The 5428-nt window shown below is 42.5% G+C and overlaps 1 pseudogene; it reads right to left on the minus strand.

Moving 5' to 3' along the window:
* Window positions 1-775: 775 nt before the first annotated feature.
* On the minus strand, window positions 776-1447 carry LOC141514187 (ATPase Get3-like; annotated as a pseudogene).
* Window positions 1448-5428: the final 3981 nt, after the last annotated feature.

Here is a 5428-nt window from a genome sequence, read left to right on the forward strand (position 1 = left end):
ATCCTCCCTTCCCATTCTCCTCCCCTCTAAAAAGTTATACATGTTCATTTGTGTTTAACGTGCTAATATATTAGTCTTTTGTATATAGGAAATTAGAGTTAAGGGGAAAAAAAACAAAACCATGGAATAGGAAGGAAAAATAAGTTTTTCAAAAAGTGAGCATAGTATCTATTCCAATTCCTTGGGTTTTTTGTTTGTTTGTTTATTTTGTTTTCCCCTGCATGTGGATATCTCCCAGGGTTGCCCTAGATCTCTGAACTGCTGAGAAGAGCTGCTTCCATTCTAGTTGGTCTACTCACAAATATGTTTTTTAAATATACTTTGTTAACTGTATTTCAAACTGATTGATTTCCTTTATTTTATTTATTTTTTATTAGAAATCATATTTATGTGGGAGAGAAGTTATTAGACTAGAGAGGGGACATGGAGGGAACATAGACAATCAGAGTCAGTAACAAGAGACCAGGCAGCAGGGTTCTGAGAGGCCAGTTAGCAGCCTAGAACCATGACCCTTGCACAGAGGCAGGTTGCAAGGCACAGCCTACCTGAACTTGTATTTCTTCCCCCCTCCCCTCCCACCTGGCCCCACTCAGCTCAGTTCCCTGCCTCCAGGGAGAAAGAAATAAATACCTTCCTTTCCTTCCCAAACCCAAAAGCTTCCCCAGTGGGCCATCAGGAACATCTGTTCAAACTGCCCTGTGAGCAGAGAAGAGTTCCAGGGAAAGGCCTGGCAGGGGAGAGCCAGGGCCAAGGATGGGCAAGCGGCCTTTCTGGGTTACTGAGTGCTGGGTGGTTTGTAGGGTTCCAAAAGGAGGCTGGAGAAGGTGTTGACCTTGTCAGCCCCTCGAACTTCATGGGGCAGCAGTGACAGCTTCACAACGTGGAAGTCTTCATAGAGGTCTTCCATCTGAGGGGGCCACATGTTGAGATCAGAGCTCAACCCTGGTTGAAGTATTTGGATTGGATCTTATGCCAGGCCTTGCACATTTTGCAGGGCCTCTCTGGCTTGGGGAACACCAGCTGGTTGACAATTATGTTATGGGTATCTATCTTGCACTTGACCAGCTCCTGGATGAGCCTTTCGGTCTCATACAGGGACAAAAGCTCAGCAATGCAGACACAAATAAAGGTTGTCTGTTCCAGATCCTTGTCAGCATTCATGTCGCCCAGGCCAAGCATGTTGCCCATGCCCAGCATGTTGCACATCTGAGAGATGAAGGGGCTGAATTGGTTCTTGATCTGCATGAGTCGGCCCAGGCCCCACTCAACAATGGTGGGGAAATTGAGCAACCGAAGTGCATGACCAGTGGGGGCCATGTCAAACACAACGACTGAGAAGTTCATCCCTTTCACCAGCCTCATGACCTCAGCGTAGCTCCATAGCCTTGCTGATGCCAGGGAAGGCACTCATGGCCTCCTGCATCATCTTCTTGCCCATGCTCAACATACCATCATCCTCAAAGAAGGCATCAGGAAGTTCTGCCACACCCAGGCTGGGGTCAATCTCCATAGCAAAGAGGTTGTCATAGCCTTTCACTTTGGTGGGGACTTTGGGGAACTTTTGGTCAAAGGCATAAGAGATGTTGTGGGCTGTAAGGGGTTAATATACAGTACGTGGCCATGAGGAGTTCATCCTGAGAGTCATTGAAACCGGGTACAACAGGAATGTCCATACCAGAGTGCTCTGAACTCAGGAAGGAGCTCTGGCCCTTCTCTCTGTTTGTTCTCTGCCTTTCATCCTTATCTTGTTTAAGATTCTCAGGAAGGAACTTTGGTCCTTATCTCTCTGCCTTCCATCCTCATCCTGTTTAAGCCAGGATACACACCTTTTGTGGCATGCCTATTACTCTTTCACAGTGCCTGGAGATGAGGAATGCTGATAACAGGAGTACACTTATATATACCCTTACTCAACTATGTGAGTTAGAGATGTAGAAATGTAGAGATGTTGTGTCCTGTTAATAAAACCTGTTATGCATCTCTCCTGGTTGAACTCTCATTATTGAACACGCGGGTCTTGTCCAGCACCACAAAGACCTTGGAACTAGGGTACAACCCGGCTGCCCAAAAGGAAAAGTCAAAGAATTTTTCAGTGGGTTGGGTCTGTGGAGATGATGAGGACACTTTTTCTTCCCTTGGAAAGCTATACTCCTAGTCTGCAGCTGGGCAGAGAGAGAACCAGGGGAGCCAGCTGGAGGGGGGGCAGGAGGGGCAGAGCTCCAACTCCCCTCTCCCAGGTCTGGTCCCAAACAGGCTAGATAGGAATGGGTTCCAGTGGGAAAATCAGAGAGTGCATGGAGCCTATGAGGAACAAAGTAGGAAGGAGGGGAGCTATGTGGAACCCAGAGAAAAGGAATGCAGATCCTACAACAAGTTATCTATCCAAGCCTAGGAGAGAGCCTGTGGCTATGGAAGCAAAAGAGCCAGGGAATAAACAGTGCATGTGGAACTCATGCAAGGAAAGGAGGTGTGGCATGAGTTCAGATCCTCCAGAGAGGAGGGAGTGTGTCTCCAGGGAGGAGGGGAAGGAGGCTACTTTTCTCATGCATGCATGCACATCTATGATTGTGAGGAAGGAAGCCTGGCTCTGAAAAAATTCATGTGGGACCTGGAGCAAAGGAACTTTGGATAGGAAAAGTTCTGTGGGCTCAGGGAAAGAAGGTGAGACCCCCAGGGGGGTGGAGGGGGGGAGATAGGGCTGGGAGAGGGGGAAGTGAAAGAACCCCCCCCCAAGCCAGAGCATTGAAAAAATATTATTTTGAGGAATGGTCCCTAGGTTTCACCAAAGTACCTGAGAAGGCAATGACACAAAAGAAGGTGACCCCCAAAAACCAAGAAAGAAAGAAAGGATGGATCAGATAATCTGTGAAGTTCCTTTTAGCTCTGACATTTTGTGATTGTGAAATTCTGTGAGCTGAATCTCCTTATTTCAGATTGTGGCAGGGAAGTTCTAGAGAAATATTGTGATCTTTTTCTATTGGGAACAAATCTTGTGACTTTTTCTGTACTGTTAAAGTACTATACTATACTGTTCTGTATTGACTTTTAGAAACCGCCTCTGGGATCCCTGTGTTTGGATCTGGTGGGTAGCCACATTTCTGACCTTGGTCACACCTGTATGGCAGGAGAATAAATACATAGCCTATAGATGCCAAGCATGCTCAGTAGGCAACAAATGTTACCTTGCTTCAGGCATTATAATGCCACTCCTTGGAGACTGGGGCCCTGAGGCATGTGCCATACTTATACCAGGTATTAGGGCACTCTGCAATCATTGCTCTGGCTCTTCTCACCACAGAAAATATTTAAGAAGTCAACACTTCCTCATTCCTTTTCCTACTGACTGGGCCGGCCACCTGCTGCTTCTCCCGTTTCTGCTGTTTCTTCTCCCCTTCCATTCTCTAAGCTGGATCCACAGCCTCCAGCTCCCTAGAAATTCCTCTTCTTTCCCAGCTTATAACTGTCTCTTTAACTTGATTATCCCCTTAGAAACTCACCCTCTTTAACTTGACTATTATCTTTACTGTTCTCCCCAAACATAAAATCCTCTATTTGGAATTTAAAGCCTTTCCTGATCTGACCCCCCTAGTCCTCTTACACCTCCCTCCCTCCCTCCTGATTGTTTGATCCAGCAACACTAGTCTCCTTGCTATTTTTGGAGCAAGACATTCTCTCCTTTAAGTCCTTCAATTTTCATCAACTGTCCTCCATTTCTGCAGTGTTCTCCTTCCTCATGTCTGAGTTTCTTGGTTTCCTTCAAACCCCACTTCAAATCCCACCTTCCACAGGAATCCTTCCTAATCCTCCTTAATTCTAGGGGGCAAAGAGGAGGAATGCTTTGCTTTCTCTTTATTGACTATTCTCTAAAGAACTTGAACATTATCTTCTGTGAGCTCCTTGAGAACAGGCTCCCTTCTTTGTATCCCTGCTGCTTTGCATAATGTTTGGTACATAGTAGATGCATAAAAATGTTTTTTAGTTGACTGACAGCTAGATGACACAGTAGATGGAATACAATGCCAAGAGTCAGCAAGACCTGAGTTCAGATTTGGCCTCTGATATTGGCTCTGTTAGCCTGGGAAGTCCCTTAGAATTGTTTACTTTAATTTCCTCATTTGTAAAATGACCTGGAGAAGAAAATAGCAAACAATTCTAATATTTTGGTCAAGAAAACCCCAGATGGGGTCATGAAGAGTCTGACAGGACTGAAATAACTGAATAACAAATGACTGTTAGAAGCTTCACAACAGTTTTTTTTGGAATCAAAAGTCAATGTTTACATTTCCAATATGTACATGCTAATCTTGTATTTGCCAATAGTTCTTGATTATTAAATTAAAACAATGCATTAAAGATTTTAACACACATTCAAATTTAGGATATTATTCTAATAACTAACTATTCTTAGTCTTTATCCTTGATCTCTCTGGAGCATTTGCTTTTGGGGGTTTTATTCATTTTGATTCCTTATTGTTTTTGTCTTTATTGTGAACTTATTAACCCATTGTGAAAATTAAATTTCTAAATCTTATATTTCTGATCAAAAACTAGTTTCTAATTAAGAGTTATAAATCCGACAGTTGTTTCTGTGTATCAAAATATCAAATTGCCATATCAAGAGCTGTTCTTCATTTCAATGTTGACTTAGCCTATGTCAATACTACCTGGTCAACCTTGTAATAGCACCAATAAATTCATTTACCTGGGTCAGCAAATCACAAGAGAAGAAACATCTTGGATAAGGAGAGAAAAATCCTATATTTGTTTGTAAACATTCTCTCTCCATCCTAAAAGGAATTTGATGTGAATTTTGTGACTTATGAGAGGATCACAATGTATGACTATGCTATCTAAATGAAATCTCACTGGTAGTCTGTTTTATGACTTTTGTTCTTTCTGTATAAATATGACTCACTCAAATAGATTTATTTAATGATGCCTTCTACTTAAAGGTTTCTGGTAAATCTTAGAGAATAAAACTTCACTCCTCTTGTTTTTTCACCTTCTTGTTAGTTTACCTAAATGCTTGTGTTTTCATTTTTTTCTTTTTTTAGCCCAAAATAATTAATGTTGGCACCATAAATACAAATGCAAGAACTTTCTCAACTGTGTCTGTGAGCATATCTATCTTTCTTAGAATGGCTAGATAGGCTAGTCATATTCTCTTCATTTTCCTCTAAATTTGCTTCCATTGAAACAATCCTTTCTGTTGAAGGAGAAATGTCTATCTAGTTTTTAAATATTAAGAAAATATTATTTGTGTCTGTCTGATGGTTTCTGAGGACTCCCTCAGCTTCATGGGCCCTAATCAGATGTAAATCCCTCCTGTTGTTCAATGTAACTTCATTGTTAAATGTAAATTCACCAAGATAAGAGCAACCTTAACTCAACCCTCTACCCTCTTTGTGCCTCTCAGTCTTCCAAAAAG

The sequence above is a fragment of the Macrotis lagotis genome, chromosome 1 (genome assembly GCF_037893015.1).
Source record: "Macrotis lagotis isolate mMagLag1 chromosome 1, bilby.v1.9.chrom.fasta, whole genome shotgun sequence".
Classification (NCBI taxonomy): domain Eukaryota; kingdom Metazoa; phylum Chordata; class Mammalia; order Peramelemorphia; family Peramelidae; genus Macrotis; species Macrotis lagotis.